Raw genomic sequence first — 23,271 nt, forward strand, 5'->3', positions numbered from 1 at the left:
TCTAAATTCTTTGACACCTCTCTTGAACATTGCCTGTATGCATTATACCAGCATAGCTTATAAGTTAGCAGTGCGGCAAAAGCTGTAGCATCCAGGGAAGTGATGCATTAATGTACAGCAGAAGTTGGCAACCTATGGTCCACAGGCCAGATCAAGCCTGTGGACGTGGGGTTTTGGTGACAGGAGGTGCCTTTTGCAAGTGCTGTCCCAGTGCCATTGGATAGAAAATGTCATCTGTGAGTACTCCCTCTTTACCCCCACAAGGAGAAATTCTGAAGGAAGCTGCAAACACAGGTGGAAAGCCCTGGCCTCCTGAACATGGAAAGGGAAATGGGGGTGGGGGGGATTTTTGCGGCCAACCATGGTGCGCCCCCCACACCTCCAGCTGAGGGGGCCTAGAAGTCCTGCCTCTCCCCAGAGATTGACAGGCAGCCATCTGTCAATCTCCAGGGAGGGACAGGAGGGCCCCCCTGGCTGAGGGACCCCAGAAGTGCTGCCCCTCCCCCAGAGATTGACAAATGGCCATCTATCAATCTCCAGAGAGGGGAGGGACTTCTGGGGCCTCTCAGCCAATCCAAGGAGTGTGTGTTGGGGGGGAGCTGCTGCGCTCTGCCATGAAAATGGCGCCTGATGTCATGCTGGGACCACAAATTCCAGAGGCAGCAACCATGAATTAGGTAGGTCTTTACCTATAAATTATATGAACAAATCCCTTCTCCCCCCTCCCTGCCCCGACTTTGCTACAATGGATAGAGTTTGTAATGTTAATTTAATCACTAACATGTCAAGTAGGTCAAACCATCTATCACAATATGTATCTTTCAAAATTATCATTTGAATAGAAAGAAGAATTGTATTGCTCACTCCTATGAGAACTGGACCGTTGACAAGCTTGCTCTCCATTCAGATAACATACAAAAAAGAGAACTTTTAACTAAGTTCCACGTGGTTGGGCAAATACCCTTAGCTACACCTGAGCAACCTTACTGTCTTTGGTAGAATTGTAAAAATGAACCTGAGAGCAGAAATTGGCCTTTGGACTTTTTATTACTAGTAATGATCCATAACTCATTAAGAGCCTGGGTTGGCTTTCAGCAGTTTGGATGAGTTTGTGGGGCCAGCCATTGAGTGGGGGGAATATGGCAGGGGGAATGAATAAAACATCCTTTTACATGTAAAATTTAGCCAATTTGATGTGAAAGACAGGTATATGGTAAATGAAAAGTCTCACAATGCCACAATCACAGTCACTAGTCAGATAAGAATCCCTGTTTCTTTCCCTCTTCCAGGAGGTCTGCAATATATATATTTTTGCACACTGATTATAAGTCCCACAAATTAAAGTACTAATACAGGATACCAGTTAAATGGATGTCTCTGGTACTCCAGAATTATGCCTGGTCCCTGTACGTGTATTAGGAACCATTAAAAGATTTCACAGAAAATAAATTCTTTCATCAGATAACTTTACATTTAATTTCTGTGCAGTGTGGCTGCCCAGTTTAGGATGGTTTAGGAACTTAGAACTGAGTTTTCATGTGAATAGTGCAGTTCAGCTTCTGTCTTGTTTAATATTTATGATATGGATAGGGTTTTATCATGCACCTTTCAGATTAAGGGAAGTACAATACATTCCAATATGGATGTTGAAAGAAAGCATGAAGAGATTTAACATAGCTTTACTGTTTCCTTTGTACTTGCAGATAGATTTATGCTTTGAGAAGTTTAGGGTGTGATTTTATTTCAAATTGGTATGCAATTCCCATTAAAAATAGAAGTCAGAGAGACAAGGATTGTTAAGTGCTCAAAAATGGGACTTGGGTTCCTAAGATTCAGATCTTCACAGCTGTTTAATTGCAAATGAAATTCATAGGAATTAGGTCCCTTTGAAAATCAGGGCCTAAATCATTGAAGAGCTTTTGAAAGTGTTTCTTGTTGTAGAAAACAATAAAAGCACCATACGCCCAACATCACTGTGGAGCTCTGCACATCTCGGGAAAATGCATCTTCTGCACAAAAGAGTACAATCAGCTAGGAGTATCAAGTCTTTTAACCCCATGGATAGATGCACAAGGACATCAAGAGAAGTAGCTGTCTGCTGGGTTACTCTAGCCTAGTGGTTCTCACCTTTTTTTAGACTCAATGCAGCCTTTAAAAAATGCCAGTTTTTAGTATGCACTTTTTTTTTACTACAGAAAAATAATAGGGAAATGGTTCTGTTGCAAGGAACTCGGAAAGATCACAACAGGTCAGAATGGTTTTGACACTATGGGTCCATGTTTGAAATCAAAGGGCATTTTTACAAATGTAAGCACCACAGCACTGGGCGCTTTGAAAAGCTTCCGTCACTGCAACGTTTGCAGTTGTATAAAAGGTGAAATACACATCAGCGCTGAGAAAATGGTGGTGGCATGTTTTTGAAATAAAACACATTGGAGGTGCTTCAGTTCAAAAGTGCACTGCCTCCATTTTCTGTGCACTGATTTTCACTTTGCCGCTTATACAACTACACATGGCGCGGCGCATTTCGCCTCAGCTCGCGTGTGGAGCAGAGCCAATAGTGACTGCTCCGAAGCGGCAGATCTTCGGCATGTCAGGGGACAGAAAGCATGTGTATAAATACCCTAACAGTACTAGCGTTGTGTGGGACCCTGCAGAACCCTTGGAAGGATTTCAAGGCACCCCAGGATGCCATGACACCCTGGTTGAGAATCACTGCTCTAGCCCACCCTGTAAGTTCCCTGTAAGCAGCCTTCTTGCAGTAGGGAATTCACTGTAGATCAGAGCAGGATATGGCCTTCAATTTTGCAGACTACAAGGGACTTGTGGGATGTGGCCTAAAAGAGTTTCCCTGCATTTCAGTTACTTAGCTATACTATTCAAAACAAAATCAGATAGAAGGCTAAACAGGAAAACAGCACAAGAAAGAACAGTTCACATTCCAGGTACTAATTCAACTGCCAAACACAATGTATATGCTACCTGAAGCTCCTATTTTCCCTCGCTTGTATGCATTTTGTGAGCTTTGGTATGTGTCTGCTGCTGCTGCTCTAATTTGCATAGGCTTTCCAAAATGTATTTTTCAGCTATCTTGAGGACCGCCAGCACGGCAGCAAGGCCAAACGATGTTAATTTTGCTCTAAAACACTGAGCTTCATTCGTTAGTTAGACTTTCCAGAGAAAAAAGAAATGATTGAGATGGTCTCTGATTCTTCTAGCAGCAGCTGTTTTGGTAGCAGTGGCAGCGGCTCATATAACAAATGTTTCCTGATGAATGCAAACAAAAGCCAGCTCTGAAATTCCAGCTTGCTATGTACACACAATATATAAAAGCAATTCCAAATAGCAGAACCACTCAGCTTTACGGGTTCTTCCCACACTCTCCCCACTTTAAATAAATTCCATATGAGTCTTGATGTTTGGTCTCTTGGGTTCTCCTGGGCTCTCCCAGAAAACATTTTTGTTATGTAGGCTGGGGAAAAATGACTGAGCATGAAGCCATGCCAGAAGAAAATATTAAAACAGAATGCACGTGCAAGAAGGTATATGGCTTGAGGGGGTTATGTTTTGTTAAGACATCAAGGCTAAGTGCAGACATTTGGGGGTATAAGGAGAGGTTAAAGTGATTCAGAATGGCTGCCTGATATCAGGTAGGTCAGGGTGGGGAGGCTAGTGAGGGACTCAGGGGTCCCCTGAGGGTTGAGGGGAGGTGCAACCCATGAGGGGTGGGGGGCAGGCACAAACCCATGGGTGAAGGAGGGGCAGCATGACCCACAGGTGGGTTGTAGAGTCCCTCTACTCCGGCAAACCTACACCCCCTCCCTCCCATTCCTCCCCGCACCACAATTTACTTTCTCAGCTCTGGCAGTGGTGAATGCTCATAAAAGTGGCTGCTCTCAGAGCAGGTTGTTGGATGGAGGTTGAGAGGGCTGGCTAGTCACAGGGGTGGGGAGCAAGGAGCTGGTGGGGGCAAAAATAACCCAGTGCAGGGGCGGAGGGGTGAAAAGAGCAGCTCCGGGGCTGGGGCCAGTGTCTGGGTTTTCCCAGCCCCAGGACTGCACAGGGGAAGTGAACAGAAGTTACATGCACTGGTTTGACCTAAATCTAAAAAGCTTGATACTACATAGCTCCAGATTTGTCTTAAACTAGGTTCTGCAATTTTTAAACCAGTTTGGAACTTCTGTACAGTTACAAGTTTAGACTGATTGCTAGTCACTGAGACCAGGTTTGTAAGCGTAAGGTTGGCACTGGGATGAGCCAAGTTTAAATCAGGCAGCCATTTTGAGCCCCAATTCAGATGTCTGCACTTTACCCAAGCATGCAGACTGGAATGAAGGTATAGCTGATACTTTTGAGGCACCTCAGTTGGCTGACTCAGAAAGGAAAACATAGCAGATTTTTTTATGCAACTCCATGCTATTTGACTTCAGCAGGGAATGTGCAACTCTAAATGACTTTTGAATTGGGAGTGGGAGACGGGTTGTAATGCCCTCTGACATGGGGTGTCTCTTTCCACACTGCTGTAGGGGATTTCTAGGGAATGTAAACTGCTGAAGTGGTGTGCTCTCAGGGGGTAATGAGAGGTTAGTGATGGAGAAGAAGAAAGAATTTACCTAGACACTTCGGAGGAAATAGGAGTGTCCCTGAGGGGCAGTGTCTCAAATTGTTCTCCTTTTTCCAACGCACAAATCAAAGGCCAAAATTGAATGTACTATTTGTATTTCCTCCCCATCCATTTATTGTGACATTCTCCGGGGTTGGTATTATACTCTGTTGTTCTCTTGGTCTTTTTGGCAGTCTCTGTCCCCAAGAGTCTCAGACTGAGGTAACCTCTTCCCTTTAGGGTCCTTAGCCTTTATTCAGTGGCAGTATCGTAGCCACTGAGGTTAATCCAAGGTACAATTATTGCTAATTGAAAACCATTCAACTCATGACACTGGACTTTGGAGTGAGAACAGGGTCAGTACTTGTTTTTCTCACAAGGAGAAAAGAGAGGAGGGAATCTGGCAGCTGAGTGGGAGGGAAGTTGGGGGCTGGGAATCCCAAGAAGGTCACTGGTTAAAATGAGCAAGATAATGACAAAACCAGGCTTCAGGCTGGCCCAGATGATAACAATTACCTGTTCCTTGAAGACTCTCCATCCCTTCTCTTTATAACAGTTCTGTGCAGATGCATACATGCATAAACTCTCTCTTCCCAATCAAAATTTTTTCTCTCCATACTCCATCAGTTAATCTAGTCTGGCTTCCCTCTATTAGAGTTGACTGATTAATAAGTTTACAATTTGAAACCCTGGCCCTGTCACCTGCTGGATCAATAATACATACTTTTTTGTATCTTTAGTATCTGCCTCCCTTTGTAGAATGACTTCACTTATTTCATTGTGCCCAGTGAAGTCCTGCAGTGGGGTAATTTTTAGGAGCAATGTGTCTTTGTCCATAGGATCAGTACAAGGTGTATACCTTTGAGTATACAGAAGCTGCTGGTGCTGTTTCTGCCTGGGGTCTGTTCTGCTTTTCTGGGTAAATATACATTAACAAATATCAGACCCATAATTTGAAAGCAGTAGCATTACATTGTAATACATTGGCTGTTGGTCTTAGCCAGGCTTTCATTAATTCATTATATCTATAGATTTTTCAAAATAAAAATATCAGTTTTTCCCTAGGTCAGAAAGAATTTGTACCAAAAGCTGTTTTCTAGACAGGGGTGTCCATATGCACATGTGTGTGCAATTATATATATACACTTATATCCATATGTGTAACTTTCTATAGAAGAAGAATATATTTTTTCAAAATGTTTTGAACTTTTAATTTTGTCACCATCACTGAGATGTTAATTGTAGTTGCATATCCTTAAGACCCAAAAACAATTAAAATTACTTTGTAATCTCAGAGTAATGTTAGATTTGGGCAGCCCTCACATATAGCAGATATTACAAACTTTGGAATAAAAACACTCTGTCATCTTCTCAGTTTACTTTTTGCTGTCCTGTTTTTGAGTACTTTTTATATCGCTTTTGCTGTCTGCACATCATCTGTTAAATTCACTGTCCTACTGACATTTCTTCACTCTCTTGAATGATTTTTCCAATAGCATGTTTTCCTTTCTTTCCAAATTTTCTTTTAGTATATAGTATTTTTCTCATCCCTTACATTTTCATTGTATTCTTTTTTCAGACTGCTATTTTCCTTTTAGATTTTGTCTTTTATCTCCTTTGAATTAAATCTCTTGATTTTTCACTTTCATTTCTCTTTTTAGTTTCTCCTTTCCTCCTGTAGTGTCTGTGCCTCTTTTTTCCTGCTCCATCTTCTGTTTTTCCTCTTCTCATCTCAATCACCAACTTTCCCTGTCCTTCCCACAGTCAGAGCCCAGATAGTCTCTGAATTAATAGGCTAACAGCCAATGATGTCAAAGACCTTGGATGAATTTTATAAATAAGATCGCTGCCAACTCGTTCCTCTATGTAGTATATAGATCTTTGGTCACCTTCAGTTATGACACTAGCTGTAGTATTCTCACATGTGAATTTAATAGATTTAGGCATTTATTTTTCCATTTGAAAACAAAAAGTATAAGTATCTGGAGCATGTAAATTGTTGCTTTTATATGTATTCTAAAGATTTAACCAAAGCCAAGAAATACAAGCTCTCACATTTTAAAAAATATTATCTGTAATAATAATCAGGTGCTCAAAACTAACCTTGATGTATGTTTAGACTGATGGAGGTTCCTGCCTTTCTCTAATAGAAATGCCTAGGTTGCTCATGTGACCTGATTAGGTCTTTTGTAAACTTAATGCCCAGGGGCCCAATCCTCTTTGTGGCGATGCAGTTCTGGCTTCTTCCCTGCCATCTGCTATGGGGTGCGCATGCACCTGCTGCTGGCAACGAGCCAGGCCAGGGCTCAAGAGACCCCTGGTGCAGCTACTTGCAACCTCCCTACCACCTGTTGCGAGTAGCCTGGGCTTCATGGCAGCGGCATAGGCCTGCCCAGAGCCTGTGACAGGCAGCCAGGAGCCTGAAAGCAGCTGCATAGGAATCCATGGAGCCCCATGGGAGGGGGAAATTTTATAATACAGGAGGGGTTAGCAGTACTGGGTGATAAAGGCACAATCACATAATGTGCACAGTGTTTTGGCCCTTTCCCAGCAAAAAAATTAACAACAAGCTTAAATTTTAAGCTTGTGCGTGTGTGTAATTTCTTTGGGGGGCACTGGGGAAAGGCTGCCACCCTAGCACCTGGACCTTCCTCTGTGGTCTGGCCCACCTTTCAGATCACTCCCAACCCATATCACCTCCAGCTGAGGTAAGGCCAGGAGACAGCTGGCCCAACCATGCCTTTGGTGTTATATTGCCTGCCACAACTTCGTTATTGTTTTGCTTGTTGTTGGGGTAGGTGTCCCCTGGTCATCTTGCCTTTTGGTCGTCTTGCATGCCTGACCAGGCCAGCCCATCACCTGGGTCCTGTGCTCTCCCTCGAGTGCTTCCCCTCTAAGGGAGTGCTCCTGCAGGCTTCTGAGCACCTGTCAGGGCTTTGGCTGTTGTAGAGTTGGCCCCCTTTTTCTCTGGCCTCATCTTTAAACTTGGTCCACTATTTAACACTTCAGCTCATAGGTATCAGCTCCACCTTGGTGGTGAACCCTTCTGGAGTTCCAGTCGCAGTATGCCAGCCTCAGCCTCTCTGGCTTGGGCTGGCTTCTGGCCCTTATAGCAGAAGAGTGCCACCCAGGCACCCCTGCTCATGGCTTCTCTTCCCCTGTAACCACAATCCAGTCCTCTGGTCTCAAGTTCAAAACAGAACAAAACACAAGCTAGCTGCTTCACAAAACAAATAGTCTCTCTCCTTAAGGTAAATGTTACCCACAGGCCCTAGCTCAATCTCACCCCATCTCCCCAAGGTGGCTTGGGTGCCTGTTTGACTGTCTCCAGCAGCCCCTCACCCCTAGGAGCTCTTCTCCCTGCTGCATGCAGGGGCTGCCCCTCTCATGGTCAGAGACTGGGCTTATATCCCAAAGCCCAGCCTCCTTCCAGCCATACAACTGGATCTTCTACACCCAGGTATCATGCATAGCTCCTCCTTAGCTGCCTGGCCTTTTTAGTCCTTGACTCAGTCCACCTGGGGTGCTACTCCTTGTTGCTCTTCATGGATCTGTGTTTCCTACCCTCTCAGGCCTTCTTAATAGTAGTGCGAGGGGTTCCTTGTTACAGAGCTCCTGTTGACTTTGGTGTGCTTATATTAAACTGGTAATTGCTTGAGGAAGAGAGTCCTTTTTTGTCACAACACAGAATGGGGGATTATTGGATGGCTGGTGTAGGTGTTCATGTTAAATCACAGTCCCACAGTCTTGAAACTTTGTAGTAATTGAACAAAAGGAAAGAGCCAAAGCAAGCTCATTAACAAACTCGAAGGAATATTCTGAGACAAATATTTGTCTTCCACCCTAAGATCCTCAACAGGATTTAATTCAGTTTTCTCTGATGCTTCCTGGTTCACCTTTTAAGTGTTCAGATTTTTATGTTCATCAGTAACAATACAAAAGTTCCACAGTCCCCTTAGGTCAATACCTTAATGCCCAGTACACATGTTCTTTGTGTTACCCAGAGGCATTGGGGAGCTTCTTTGTGGTATTTATGGAGATTGACTAACCTGGTAAAAGACCATTTAAAAGGTGAACTGAAAAGCAGCAGAAGAGTTTAGTAGGACTTTTCAGAGATATAGAATTGCTTGTGTAGAAGTGTTTGCAAGAGCAGGATTGAAATGTGGTGTCACATTTTGTTAATATTCTCTTAGCTTCTTCTGTACATTAGCCTATAAAAACATATGAGAATGGATTTTGGGGGTCAATTAGTCATTCCTGAAGCATATTTGTTGTTAGGTTTGTTGGGGGTTTAAAAAAAAACACATTTTCAACAGAGGGTGGCTTTTTTGGTTTATTGTCTTTTGTGGCTAAAATATTTCCATCAGCATAAAATGTAACTTAACTCCTTGCAAAGCAAATAATGCCGCAAGAACAAGTAGCACAAGTTTCTACGTAGAGCAAAAGATATAAAGAAGGGACAAAAGCTCTTTTCTTCAGTAAGAATAGCAGAAGCCATATGGGTGGATAACAAAAGCCACAGCTGTTGGAGGATCTGCTTAGAGAGTTGGGCAGCTGGAGAACCAGGAAGAGGAAAGGCAGTTTTGTATTAAGACTGTTCATGAAGGCTAGGTCCAGATAGTCAAAAAGCCTGAGGCTGAATCAATTCAGTCTTTGCAGGTTAGTCTAAACTGCACAGATTAAATTGAAACAGAAGAGAATAGACATTTACCTTTAATTCAGGAAATGCAGCCACATGCCTGTAGTGGCTCAGGCCAGAAACTGGGGACGCTACAGCAGGGCTCTCTGGCTGTGTGTTCACTTCCTCTTCCTGCTGCCCCTGAGGTCTCTGGGATTTGCAGTCCAGAATTGAAGTAGCAGGACTCTGCAGGGTTGCTCATCACTTCCTCTGGGGTGCTTCTGGGATTTGTAGTTACAGTTGCAGCCAACAGTAAATTGAGTGGGGAAAGGGTGTTTAAGCCCCCTCCCTGGCCCCAGACCATCTGGGGTTTCCCAGGGTGGGGAGCACTCCCCTGCCCCTTGCAGACTGGGCTGCATCTCCAGCCACACTTACCCCCCAACCCCCGCCTTGTCAGTCAGCCCTCCCTGCTCCAGCTAGGGAGCAGAGGGGCATGAACAGCCCTGCTCTCTGGAGCAGACAGCACAGTCCAGCCCAGGGCTGGAAAGCATGCTGGTATTTTGTGGGACTGTGATTTAACATGAACCAGGAAGGGGTCTGCAACAGAAGTTCCATAAATCAGATGGACCCAAATCAGTTAAGTCTGATACTACATTGAAACTGGTTTAAGTCCAGTGAACATCTGTTCTGTTACAGGTCCAAAGGGACACTTGTGTGCCTGTACACAAATGCCAGGAGCTTGGGAAATAAACAAGAGGAACTTGTCCTCCTGCTTAACACAAATAATTATGATGTCATAGGGATAACGGAGATCTGGTGGGACTCCACCCATGACTGGGCCATAGGTATAGATGGTTATACCCTGTACAGGAGAGATGGAGTGGACAAAAGGTGTGGGGGTGTCAAGGAAAGCTACACATCCCTGCAAGCCAACATTGGCACCTAGAGTGGATGACTGAAGACCCTCTGGGTTAAAATCCGTGGGGAACGTGGCACAGGGGGACATAATGGTGGGAGTCTACTACAGACCTCCTACCCAGGATCAAGAGCTTGACCAAAAGTTTGCCAGGGAATTGATTGAGAACTCATGCTCCCAGTGCACAGTTGTCAGGGAGACTTCAACTACCCAGACATCTTGCAGGAAGAGTGCTCGGCCAAATCTGAACAGTCGCAAAGCTTTCTCTCATGCGTGGATGAGCTTTATCTGACTCAAGAAGTCTACGGGCCGACGAGAGGTAAAGCGCTGCTCGACCTGGTACTGTCAATGGGGGAAGACCTACTGAGCAACCTAACGATCAAAGGGAAGCTGGGTGACAGTGACCATGAGCTGATCACCTTCACCATCCGCCATAAAGCTGGCAAGTCAGTCAGCAATACAGAAGTCCTTGACTTCAGGAAAGCTGACTTTGACAAGCTAAGGAGACTTGTCTGTGAGGCTCTAAGGGACCACGACACAAAGAGGGGAGTTCAGTATGAGTGGTTGCTCCTTAAGGGAGCGAACCTGGATGCACAAGCAAAGTCTATCCCATCTCGGTGGAAAGGCAATAAAAGGGCACAGCAGCCTGCTTCGCTCTGTAGGGAACTAGCGGACCTCCTGCATCTAAAAAGAAAGACCTTCAAAGGATGGAGGATTGGATCCACCTACAAGGAGAAATATTCTGCACTGATCTGGACCTGCAGAGAGCAAACCAGGAAAGTCAAGGCTGTGACTGAACTCCAACTAGCTACAAGTATCAAAGACAATAAAAAGTCTTTTTTTTAGATATGTGGGGAGCCAGAGGAAAAGCAAGGGCAGTATTGGACTCCTGCTAAACCATATGGGACAACTGACGCCCAGAAAAAAGCCAACTTGCTAAATGGGTACTTTGCATCAGTTTTTCACCGGTCCCAAGTGATGCCCCTGCCCATTATGGGACAGGAAGGCGTGGGTGAAGGAGATTCCCTAACCCTCCATCAATGCTGACCTTGTGAAGGAATACCTTGAGAGGCTGGTTATCTTCAAGTCATCTGGCCCTGACAGTTTATATCCCAGGGTACTCAAGGAGCTGGCAAGCACCATAACTCAGCCCCTGGCACGGATCTTTGAAAACTCCTGGCGCTCAGGTGAAGTGCCTGAAGATTGGAAGAAGGCCAATGTGGTGCCTATCTTCAAGAAAGGGAGGAAAGTGGATCCGGCAAACTACAGGGCCATCAGTGTGAACTTTATCCTGGGGAGGGTCTTAGAAAAGGTTAGCAAAGAGACCATTCTTAACAGAGTGGCCAATGGCAATATCCTGAGGGTTTGTTGTGGGTAGGTCTTGCTTGACCAATCTTATTTCCTTTTATGACCAGCTGACATATCACCTGGACAAGGAAGAAGAGATCTATGTCATATATCTTGACTTTAGAAAAGCCTTCTATCTGGTATCCCATAATCACCTCGTAGCAAAACTGGCCAACCGTGGCCTCGGCTTCACCATGATCCGCTGGCTGGGGAATTGGCTCCCTGGTAGGACCCAGAGGGTGGTGGTTGATGGAGGTCAGTTGTCGTGGTGTGCTGTGACCAGTGAGGTCCCTCAAGGCTGTCCTTGGGCCTATACTATTCAACATCTTCATTAAAGATGTGGACATTGGAAAAACCTGCAGCATGCTTATAGGCTCGGCAGTGCTATGCTGGCTAGCACTATGGATGAAAGGGACTTGGGGTCATGATTGACCACAAGATGAACATGAGTCATCAGTGTGATGCTGCACCTAGTAAAGCGAGCAAAATGTTGGCTTGCATCCATAGATGCTTCTCAAGCAAATCCCAGGACATCATTCTCCCATTGTACTCGGCATTGATGAGGCCGCAGCTGGAGTATTGCATCCAGTTTTGGGCTCCACAATTCAAAACAGATGTGGAGAACTTGAGAGAGTCCAGAGAAGAGCCATGGGCATACTCAGAGAGCAGGAAAACAGACCTTATGATGAGAGGCTGAGAGCTATGGGACTCTTCAATGTGGAAAAGTGCAGGCTCAGGGGTGATCTGGTGACCTCCTATAAGTTTATAAGGGGTACTCACCAGGATCATGGGGAACGTCTGTTCACCAGAGTGCCCCAAGGGATGACAAGATCAAACAGTCACAAACTCCTCCATGACTGTTTCAGGCTGGACATAAGGAAGAACTTCTTTACTGTCCAAGCCCCCAAGGTCTGGAATAGACTGCCGCCAGAGGCGGTCCAAGCATCTACTTTGAATGCCTTCAAGAGACATTTGGATATTTATCTTGCTGGGATCCTATGATCCCTGCTGAATTCCTGCCCCTGGGGCAGGGGGTTGGACTCAAAGAACTTCCAAGGTCCCTTCCAGCCCTAATGTGTATGAACTATATGAAGGTTTAAACCAGTTTGTGTGTAACATCCGTCCCTAGCTGAAGAGATCTTTGAGAGAGTGATGAACCTCCCAGAACAAGGGAAGGAAGAGACTTTGGGTAAAGAAGTCTTTGTATCTTGTAATATGGAGGGCGGGTTAGCAGTGCAGGGGGGTTAGGGCACAATCACATAACATGCAGAGAGCTTTGGCCCTGAGCCAGCAAAAAAATGTAAGCACCAGCTTAACTTTGTGCAGTCTCCTCTAGGACCCGTTCAGATCCTAGCTACTTTAAGATTTTGCTGACCTCTCTTCCTCAGCTCTCCCACAGGATTTATCCAAGGGCAGCATATCATATTTTGAAAAATGCTGATTTAATCTATCTCCATACAAGTATGCCACATGTTATTAAACATTTACATTGTGGTCCAGTTACATTTTAAAGATACCAGGTAATAAGGGTTCCTCAGCTTCCCTTACTTTATTATTCACTGAGTTAATTGAACTTGCAGTCAGAAACTACCTCTTCATCCTCAGCCTAAATCTTCCCTCTGTAAATGGTAAACTTGACATGCCTGTGGCTTCAGTGTAACACTAGTAGAGAAGGGTATAATCTGGGACCCAGCCGTAAGATCCTGTAGCATTTTGAGAATACACTGGAGAAGTTATAACCTCTTCCACGTTGAGGCAATTGTTTTGTTTCTTAGTAGCAGAAGCTTGGTTTTAACCTGTTTATTTTTTCTAGTGACCATTATTCAGGTGAGTATGGGCTTCTGCCCTTGGTGGAGGGAAACATCATCTTTTGTGCATATTGAGACATATTAATCTCTAGTTAAGATGTCTTTATTTTATTGGAAAATGTTAAAAGCTAAATAATGGCACTCTGCCTTGAGGGCAGTGCAAGAGAGTAAGGTTGTGGAGGGGGAGGCATTATCCCTGGATGAGGGACACTGCCTCCTGGAAACTGGGAACAGTTCCTCAAACACTACACATTTCTATTTCCCAGACTGTTGCATGCAGCCCCCTAGACAGGCAATGTTCCTCTTAAGCCAAGGTCTCCCAGTGCAGCATGCCACTGCACTAAGGCAGGTGAATGTCACTGCTTGTAGCATCTCTGCCTGTCCAGCCCAGGAGTTTTATGTGGTACAGTTAAACCAGTGTCTGGTAAGTGGACACTAAAATCTCTGATTGATTGGTTCAAAATCTCCATCTTCTTCTTGTGATAACACAATGAAGGAAACAGTCTACCAGACCCTCTGCCCAAACCTGTCTTGTTCTTTTATTAATAATACAGCAGCAAAGCGTATCTGTCTGTAGACTGAATTTCAATATTTATTTGGCATTGCCTTCTCCTGCATCTGGTGGAATATGAAGTGTAGTCCCCTCATTGGCTTCAGTTTTTTCTAGCCATTGTGGAGTAGTCCATCTAGCCAACTTCCAAGGATAGAATTATCAGCTCAGCAAAAAACTCTGCTCTGGGTCACTGTAAAATAATTTTTGTTGCATATGTTTACGCAAGCTGAATATAGAACTTCATGGCTGAGGTCCCTGTTTAATATAATATAAATTGAGATATTGAATTAATAAGCAACATCTGTTGTCCTTACAGACCACATCCTCCTGCACATCCCACTTGTTCAACAAATTTATTTTTAATGCAGATCAAAAGTAAGAGCACATACAAACTCTGCCTCCTGTGCAAATAGAAAAACCCAAGCACTACACACATTTTTATATTTTGTACACATGTGCAGAGAGTTTTATGAAGAATTGGGACATGATACGTTGGTATATTTTATTAACACTTGATAATGCCAGACCAATATTTGCCCTTAAATTAGTAGAGGAGTTTGGACAGCTTGCAGTTAGTCAGAGAACAATCTTTAGCATAAGGTCCCCTGTTTATGTATCTTAACACTTAAGTTGCATAATCAAAGACACAGGAAAACACAAAGTAAATATTTTGATAAACAGATGTTGAACACTTTAAAGGCATGAATCCTTGTCTAAATTTTCCCCATGTTACATAAATAGTCCCCTCACTTCCTGCAAACTTTTGAATTCCTGTGTCCCACTGTTAGCTGAACCACATTCAGAACAAATGAATCCAGCATGAAAAACAAATGTTTTGGAAATATGTAAGTCACTTCAGTAGAAATTGATATTTCTCAGTTTTTAAAATAAATGTGCAGACAAATAAATGCTGAAGGAGTAAACCCAGCAGTATTAGCTGGGATTGTGATATCATTTACCATTGCATAAACAAATGGATGAAGTGTAGGGAGAATATGAAATTACCAGATTACAGTGTTATGACTGTATCTAATTTGAGATCAATTCAGCCTGCAGTCACTGACACTGAAAGAAGTCATTCATAGAGTCTTCCAAACCTCTTCTGGTTTAGGATTTTATCATGGGCTAGGGACAAAAGTTACACATAAACCAGTTTAAGTGAGCAGAAACTGGTTTAAACCTGTAACAGCACAGAAGCTCAGTGTACATAAACCAGTTTCAAAATGGCCAAAACCAGTTTGAGATAAACTTGGTTGAATGTAGTATCAGACTTAACTTACTGAGGTCAAATCAGTTTATGGAACTTCTGTTCCAGACCCCTTCCTGGTTAAAGTGAAACCAGAGTCCCCCAGCATCCCAGCATGCTCTCCACCCTGGGCTGGGCTGTGCTCTCTGCTTCAGCAGAGCGGGGCTGGTACTGCCCCTCTGCTCCCTAGCCGGAGCAAGGAAAGGCGTGTAGCCAGACACTGCCCCCTCTAAGATGACAGGGGCAGGGAAGAGGTTTATTTCCACTGTCCCTCCCCTGTCCCACCAGTACAGACCCCAGCTGAGGTCTGCCAGGCAGGGGTGAAGCAGCCTCTGCCAGGCATTTCTCTGTTTGCTGCTCCAGCAGCAGGGACATGGCCAGCCCCAGCAGCAGCATGAAGCAAATGGAGATGGGGGTTTAATTCCCCTCACTGTCCCCTGTCCCAGTGGTAGGGACCCCAGCCAGTGTCTGCCTGGCTGGAGCAGTGGTGTGCTCGGTGGGGCTCTGCCCGGCCCCCCTGCAGTGCAGCCACCCCACCAGGAAGAGGCTTGCACTCCCAGGACACCATCACAGGCGCTGCTGCCCCATCAGGGTCCCTCCCCCTTCACTGCTCCAGCAGCAGGGGCATGGGAGTGGCCAGAGCCAGCTGGCATGGCCCCCAATGCAAAGGGGGCAAGGAGGGGGTTTATTTCCCTCCGGCATCTGGTGGAATAAGCCATCTGGCTCCTGCATTTCCTGAGTTAAAATTGAATGTCTATTCACTTGCAACTTTTCACTTGCAACTTTGCTCAATCTACACAGGTTAGACTAACCTGGAAAGATTGAATCAATTCAGGCTCTAGCTTTTTAAATGTCTGTTCCTAGTCCATATGTCTAAAATACACTTTTGAGCCATTGAAAAGTTAGCCAGTTTTTACAAATCCTCCAAGCAAATCTTGGCTGTATTTCAGATAAACCTTTTCTGTCTCCACAGATTCTAAGCAGAGATTATTTCATTTGAAAACTGTGAAACTCACCAGATTTTCATGGTTTTAATTTGAGACTAGGGAAAATATGGTTATATCAGCCAAATTCTTAAGTTTTCAATTCAAACAAATTGAATTTAATGTACCTTTTTCTGCTTTCTGGAATACTTGTGCCCTTTTCACTGGGGGGGAAAAAACCAAGGCTACGTTTTCGAAAAGAGCTCAGTCTACATTTTGATGTTTTCAGCACCCACAGCTGGAGTCAGGTGTACAGAATTCGGCTCCCAATACCCTGAGCTTTTTAGAAAATCTAGTCCCTTATTTTGGTGCCACAACTGGTGCCCAATTACCAAGGGGGCCAGTAGAGCCTTATTCAGCCTGTATGAGCTTGAGCATGCTCATCCAAATGCATCAGATGTCCATGCTACCCTAGCTTATTTTAAAGCCATAACATATGAATTTTCAGAATTGAAATCCTATGGAAGCATGGTTTGAATTTTGCAGATTTAGGTCATTATAATCCTATGCTGATTGCTCTTTCTCTTTTCTTTTTTTTAATTATGGTAATCCTGAAGTGCACCATTCTCTGATTCTTCTCATCAGTGGATGTTTTTCCTAGCATTGCACTGAAAGAAGCTCTATTTTAAGAAGATAAAATACAAACATTCTGTGGTTTATTTGGGTTTGCAGATTTTCTTCAACAGATGATTTATGGTTTCAACATTCCTTTGAATTCCATCTGGCAAGAGTAAAACCTAGGCATTTCTCCTGATTAGATAGATGATGAATATAGCAACTTTAGCAGGCTTTCCCTGGTTGCAGGAACCCAGTTGGGGTAGGATAAGGGTTTTTTGTTTTGTTTTGTTTTGTTGCATTTTTGTTTTTTGAAAGAAAATGAGAAAGACTTCAGTGTTCTAAAAGAGTTGGCAACCTGTCTTCAAAATGTAACTCTTTATTTTTGGTTGTAGCCGTTTCAATATTTGGCATTTTGGTCATGCTCCTTTGCCAATTCATTTAAATTTGTTTGTATGTGCTTCTCTTCTTCAGCTTCAAAGGTTATCTTTCCAGGGCTGAGAAATTAGGTTTTTTTGCTTTCTTGTAAACCAGGTGAAGAAGCTTGTAACTGAAACAATGCATAGCCAGTGAGGTCCATTTCTATTTTTTTTAAATTTGAAAAATGATTAATGAAAAATGACATTGCACTCATTTCCATCAGAAATTGTAGAGCTTTTGAGGAGGCATGTGGAACTAGGATTTCCAAGAAGGGGGTTAACTGTTACTTGTATCATCAGTAGCTGCTCTTGAAATGGAAGTATTATGTAAATTGTGGTTGCATGTTGGTAATTAAGTGTGAGGAACTCTTACCTATAATATAATCTTCATACTATAATATTCTTTTTTTATATTGAACCTTCCTGGCATGTTCTTCTATCCTTCTCTGTGATGTATTAAGTATTGCTGATACCTTAAAGCAGGGGTATCAAAGTTTGCACAGGCCAGATCCAGACTGTAGAGGTCCAAGGGTGGCAGAAGATCTGGGCATAACACCAGGGGTCTAGTGGCAGAGGTGGAGGCACTGTCAAGGGGCTGGTGGGCACAAGGCAAGCAAGGGTTGTATCTGCACAACCCTCACTTGCCTCTTTGCTGCCAGTCATCATATCCATTGGGGCCTAGGAGCCCCAAATTCTGGGCAGGCAACATTTTCCCCCAGCCTGGTAGCCTGCATCCAGCCTGCAGACCATATATTTAACAAACATTTTTTCTTCCTTGCCTTGTATAATAGAATGGAAAATTTTATTACCCCACGTTAACAGTGTCAAAGACACCAGTGCAAGCAGTGAAGTCAGTGAAACTTTGAACAGTGGATCATCTTGTAAACTAGATAGCAGTGAACATATAATCAAGTTCTCATAGGGTAAGCCCAGGAACATGCTAGAATATGTCTACCAGGACCAGTTTTAGCACAAGCAAAATGGTCAGGCAATAGTACTGAGGTAGGGAATAAATGAATCTCAAGTGTTTTAGCTACCAGCTTATAAAGAGGAAGACTGGTTGGAAAGAGGGAAAGGGGATTAAACTGAAGAATTTTTGTCTCAGGAAAACGTTGCTAAAATCATATTAAAAGGGCCTCATTAACTAATGTGTCACAGAAGTGCATTAACCTGGACCAAAATAGCCATAAACTGTAGAGGAGTTAGTCATGGCACAGTGATCCGTTACAGCTGGTATTTGGCCAATGCCAAGTTTGAAAGTCTGGTGGTAGTGTGGACTCCAAGCTTTTCTGGAATTTGCCCTCCAGCCTTTTCTGTCTGTTTTAAAGGAGAGGTTCTCAATCTTTTTGATCCCACTGTGGTGACTTCGTGGCTCTGAAACCAGGTGTAGTAGTGTAGCCACCTTTAATGGCTTTTGGACCATTAGCTCTTCTGAGAGGCAGATCAAATCAGTTTGGCTCAGCACCAAGTGAATTTAGGTATTCTGCTACAAAATGAGAAAGATGCCTACACAGGGCTTGCTCAAGTAACTCTGCACAGTGAACGCAAGATAGTGGCTATGCGGGTATAATCCTGCTAGCTCTGCACACACTATAGCTATATCCTGAAGCAGAGGCAGTAAAGCCAAGTTAGTAAGACACCAACCCAAGCTAATTACCCAGTGTATGGCACTGCACCAAAACAGTTCTGTTGCTTCCTGTAGCAGGATTAGTATAGTGTCATTTCAGCCCAGTGCTTCCTCGTGCAGTGAGAGCAACCTCTTTACTGCCCTTAAATTAAACAGTGACCCAGCCAGGGTACCTCTGCAAGGCCCAGCAGTGTGCACCACTTCATTCATGGTAGGTTCCTTGTTCTGCCTGAAGATGGTTTCCCTGCACCCTGTCATAGTTTCATAGTTGGTAGGGTTGGAAGGGACATGAGCAGATCATCAAGTCCAACCCCCTGTCATGGCAGGAAACAGTATTGGGGTCAAATGACCCCAGCAAGGTGTTCATCCAGCCTCCTCTTAAAGACCCCCAGGGTAGGAACCAGCACCACTTCTCTTGGAAGTTGGTTCCAGATCCTAGCCACCCTGACAGTGAAGTAGCGCCTCCTGATATCTAGCCTAAATCTACTCTTTGTCAGCTTGTGATCGTTATTTCTTGTCACTCCTGGTAGTGCTCAGGGGAACAGGGACTCCCCCAATGCCTGCTGGTCCCCCCTGACCAGTTTGTAACAGGCCACTAGATCCTCCCCTCGGCCATCTCTTGTGGAGGCTGAACAGGTTCAGGTCCCTTAGCCTCTCCTCGTAGGGCCTGCCCTGCTATCCCCTGATCATGTGAGTGGCCCTTCTCTGGACCCTCTTGATGTTGTCCACATCCCTCCTGAAGTGTGGTGCCCAGAACTGGACCCGGTACTCCAACTGCGGCCTAACCAGTGTCACATAGAGTGGGGAGGATCACCTCCTTGGACCTGCTTTAGATGCATCTGTGGATTGCATGAAAAGGTACAGTTGGCCTTCCTGAGCACGTCCCCATACTGTCAGCCTATATTTATTTTGGCATCAGTAATGACTCCAAGATCCTCTTCTGCCTCTGCACTGATGAGAAGGGAGTTCCCCAGCCTGTAGGTATGCTGCTGGTTCTTGCTCCCCAGGTGTAGTACCTTGCACTTGTCAATGTTGAAACCCATCCTGTTCTCATCCGCCCACCCCTGTGACCTGTCTAGGTCCGATTGCAGCCTATTCCTCCCTTCTAGCATGCCCACTTCTCCCCACATCGTAGTGTTGTCTGAGAATTTGAACAGGGTGCTTTTTACACCCTTGTCCAAGTCACTGATGAAGATGTTGAACAGTGCAGGCCCGAGGACCAAGCCCTGCAAAACCCCACTGCCCACATCCATCCAGGTCAAAAATGACCCGTCCACCAGCATTCTCTGGGTGCAGCCCTCCAGCCAACTAGTGACCCATTTGACTGGGTAGGTGTTGACACCACAGTCCCCTAGTTTTTTAATGAGAAAGGAGTGAGAGACAGTGTAGAAGGCCTTCCTGAAGTGCAAAAGACTATGTCCACTGCTACACCTACATCTAAGGATTTTATGACCTGGTCATAGAAGGCCACCAGGTTGGTCTGACAGGACCTACTTTAAGCCATGTTGGCTGCCCCTAAGCATGATCTCCCCTGCTGGCCCCTTGTAGACATGTGCCAGGATAACTCTCTCAAAAAGCTTACCCAAGACCAAGATAAGACTGACTAGCCTATAGTTTCCTGGGTCCTCCTTCCTCCCTTTTTTGAAAATGGGAACCCCATCAGCCCTTTTCCAGTCCTCTGGCACATCACCAGAGCACCATGTGTGCTCATAAAGCCATGCCAGCGGTTCCGCAATGACTTTTGCTAATTCCCTCAGGACTCTGGGGTGGAGATCATCAGGACCTGCTGATTTAAATACATCCAGTCCCTCCAGAAGTTCCCTGACTAGGTCCTCACTGACCCTAGGCCTGGGTGTGCCTCCCCTGGGACCTATGGGGGCCCCAGTGGAGGGGGTGACCCGGTCCCTGCTCAGAAAAATGGAGGCAAAGAAATTGTTAGATAAGTTAGCTTTGCTGTCTGGTGCAATGACCAGATTTGCTAGCGTGTCCTGCAGAGGCCCGACGTTACCTGGTACCTTCTTTATACCCTCTGTGTATTTAAAAAAGGACTTCTTGTTGTTCTTTATCTGGGTAGCTGGTCCCAGTTCCATCACCGCCTTGGCCTTCCTGATCGTCCCCCTACAGCCCCAAGCAACGGCAGTATAGTCCTCCCTGGTGATGGCCCCTCCTTTCCATTGGGTGTACACCTCCTTTTTAGCTAGGAGATGTTCCCGGATGCTTTTGATGAGCCACAGGGGCTTTTGCACCCTCTTTCCCCCTTTGATATGTGATGAGATTACCTCCCTGTGGGCTTGGAGGATTGTCTCCTTAAGGAACAACCACTCTTCCTGGTCACCCAACTCCCCTCCCCTCCCTTCCGGGACCTCCGTGCCTCCCCAACTATTCTCCTTACCTAATTGAAATCCACCCTTTTGAAGTCCAGGGCTGCTGCCTTTCTGCAGGCCTTTGCCACCTTGCGCTGGATGGTGAATTCCAGCAGGCGATGATCACTGTCGCCCAGGTGGTCAAGCACCCACAGACCCCTCACCAGGTTGTCACCTGTGGCCAGGACCAGATCCAACAAGGTGTCTCCCCTGGTGGAGCTGTGCACCTCCTGGGTTAGATGGAGGTCCTGCATTTTGGCTAGGAACCTACATGAGTGGTCAGACCTGGCTGACTGCTCTTCCCAGCAGATGCCTGAAATGTTCAGGTCACCCATGATGACCACGTCCTTTGACCTAACTACCTCCGTGAGCTGACTTAAGAATTCCTGGTCTAGCTCTTCCCCTTGGTTGGGTGGTCTGTAGTAGACCCCCACTGTTAAGTCCCTTTCCCCTCGACTTCCTCGTATTCTAACCCAGAGCACTTCAGTGTGCCCCTCCTCTGACCCAGTGCCACTCATTGAGGATATGTATTTCTCCTTGACATAGAGCACCACACCCCCACCTCTCCTCCCTTTCCTATCCCTCCTGTATAGCCTGTCACTTGCAGTGTCCTTGCTGGTAAGTCTGCAGAACTCTGCTGTACTGCACCTGGCAACTTTCTGATTTCTTAACAACTTGCTGTTCTGCAAGACTTCCTCTGGAGTCCTTCTCCTCTTTCTTTGCCATCCATACTCCTTAGGTCAGTGGTGCCCAACCTTTTTCCTCCTCACAGCAGATGGATGGTGCTCAGCCAGATCCAGCCAGTGGGCCCAATCTGGCATGTATATATTTTCTTATATATACAGAAAGGAAGCTTTAATATAGTAAAATGTATAGTATAGTGGATATTGCCTAAGGATTTGCATTGTCATTTGGTTGTTATTGCACTGTCATGTTGGCAACGTGTTCTGGAGCTAGTATTGAATCATAGATGATTGCAGTGCCTCATAAAGCTGAAAAAAAATCACTAAACCAACTGACATGATCTAAAACAGGACGCAATGTAGAGTATGGAAATAGAAGTTTTTCATGTTATAAAAATCTGCATTTCTACTTCAAAGGTGTGTTACCTAAACCACCAATTACCTGTCTTTCCAGGTCATCTCATCAGATCAGACTGCAACTCCATTTTGCCTCACAACCCTAAACCCTAGCACAATTGCCTAAGGGCACGTGAGCATTAAGACGGTTAAGCATTCACTTTCTATAGATAAGGTTGCCATTAGAAGAAGTACTTGCTTGGATTAATAATGCTAAATGCTAGTGGAGTATAAAGTGAACTTAGAGCTAATACTTAAGCAAATAGAAGAAATATCTGTTGAAACTGACTGTGTGGGTCATAGCGTCATAGAAAGGGAGAGTTGGAAGGAACCTCAGGAGGTCTCCATGAGGGGACCTCATCTAATCCAACCCCCTGCTCAAAGCAGGACCATCTCCAATTAAATCATCCCAGCCAAGGCTTTGTCTAGCTAGGTCTTTAAAAACCTCCAAGGATGGAGATTCAGCCACCTCTCTGGGTAACCTATACCAGTGCTTTACTATCCTCCTAGTAAGAAATTGTTTCCTAATATCTAACCTAACTTTCTTTGTTGCAACTTGAGATCATTGCTCCTTGTTGTGTCATCTGCCACCACTAAGAACAGTCCAGCACCATCCACTTTGGAATCCGTCATCAGGTAGTTGAAGACTGCAATTAAATCCCCTCTCAGTCTTCTCTTCCCCAAACTAAATAAGCCCAGATTCCTCAACCTCTCCTCAGAAGTGCCCCAGCTCCCTAACCATTTTAATTGCCCTCCAGTGAATGCTCTCCAATTTGTCCACATCCTTTCTGTAGTGGGAGGCCCAAAACTTGACACAGTACTCCAGATGTGGCCTCACCAGTGCCAAACAGAGGGGAATAATCACTTCCCTTGATCTGCTGGCAATGCTCCTACTAATGCAGCCCGGTATGCTGTTAGCCTTCTTGGCAGCAAGGGTACACTGCTGGCTCATACACAACTTACTGTCCCCTGTAACACCTGGTTCCTTTTCTGCAGACTTGCTGCTTAGCCATTCAGTCCCCAACCTGTACCAGTGCATGGGATTGTTCTGTCCACAGTGCAGGGCTTTGCACTTGTCCTTATTGAACTTCATGAGATTTCTTTTGGTCCCATCCTCCAATTTGTCAATGTCTTTCTGAATCCTAGCATTACCC

General features: G+C 44.9%; 1 protein-coding gene and 1 non-coding gene across 2 annotated transcripts in view; both read left to right on the forward strand.

Annotated features, from left to right (window-relative positions):
- Positions 1-23,271, forward strand: part of UST (uronyl 2-sulfotransferase) — a 301,480-nt gene that overhangs the window by 250,407 nt on the left and 27,802 nt on the right. The gene's annotated exons all lie outside the window — the stretch shown is intronic.
- On the forward strand, positions 4,852-4,987 carry LOC149873238 (U4 spliceosomal RNA). Its single transcript, XR_016440081.1, has one exon. It is a non-coding gene; the product is annotated as a U4 spliceosomal RNA (small nuclear RNA).

This window comes from Crocodylus siamensis, chromosome 1, assembly GCF_052110815.1.
Source record: "Crocodylus siamensis isolate JL-2025a chromosome 1, ASM5211081v1, whole genome shotgun sequence".
In the NCBI taxonomy this organism is placed as follows: Eukaryota; Metazoa; Chordata; order Crocodylia; family Crocodylidae; genus Crocodylus; species Crocodylus siamensis.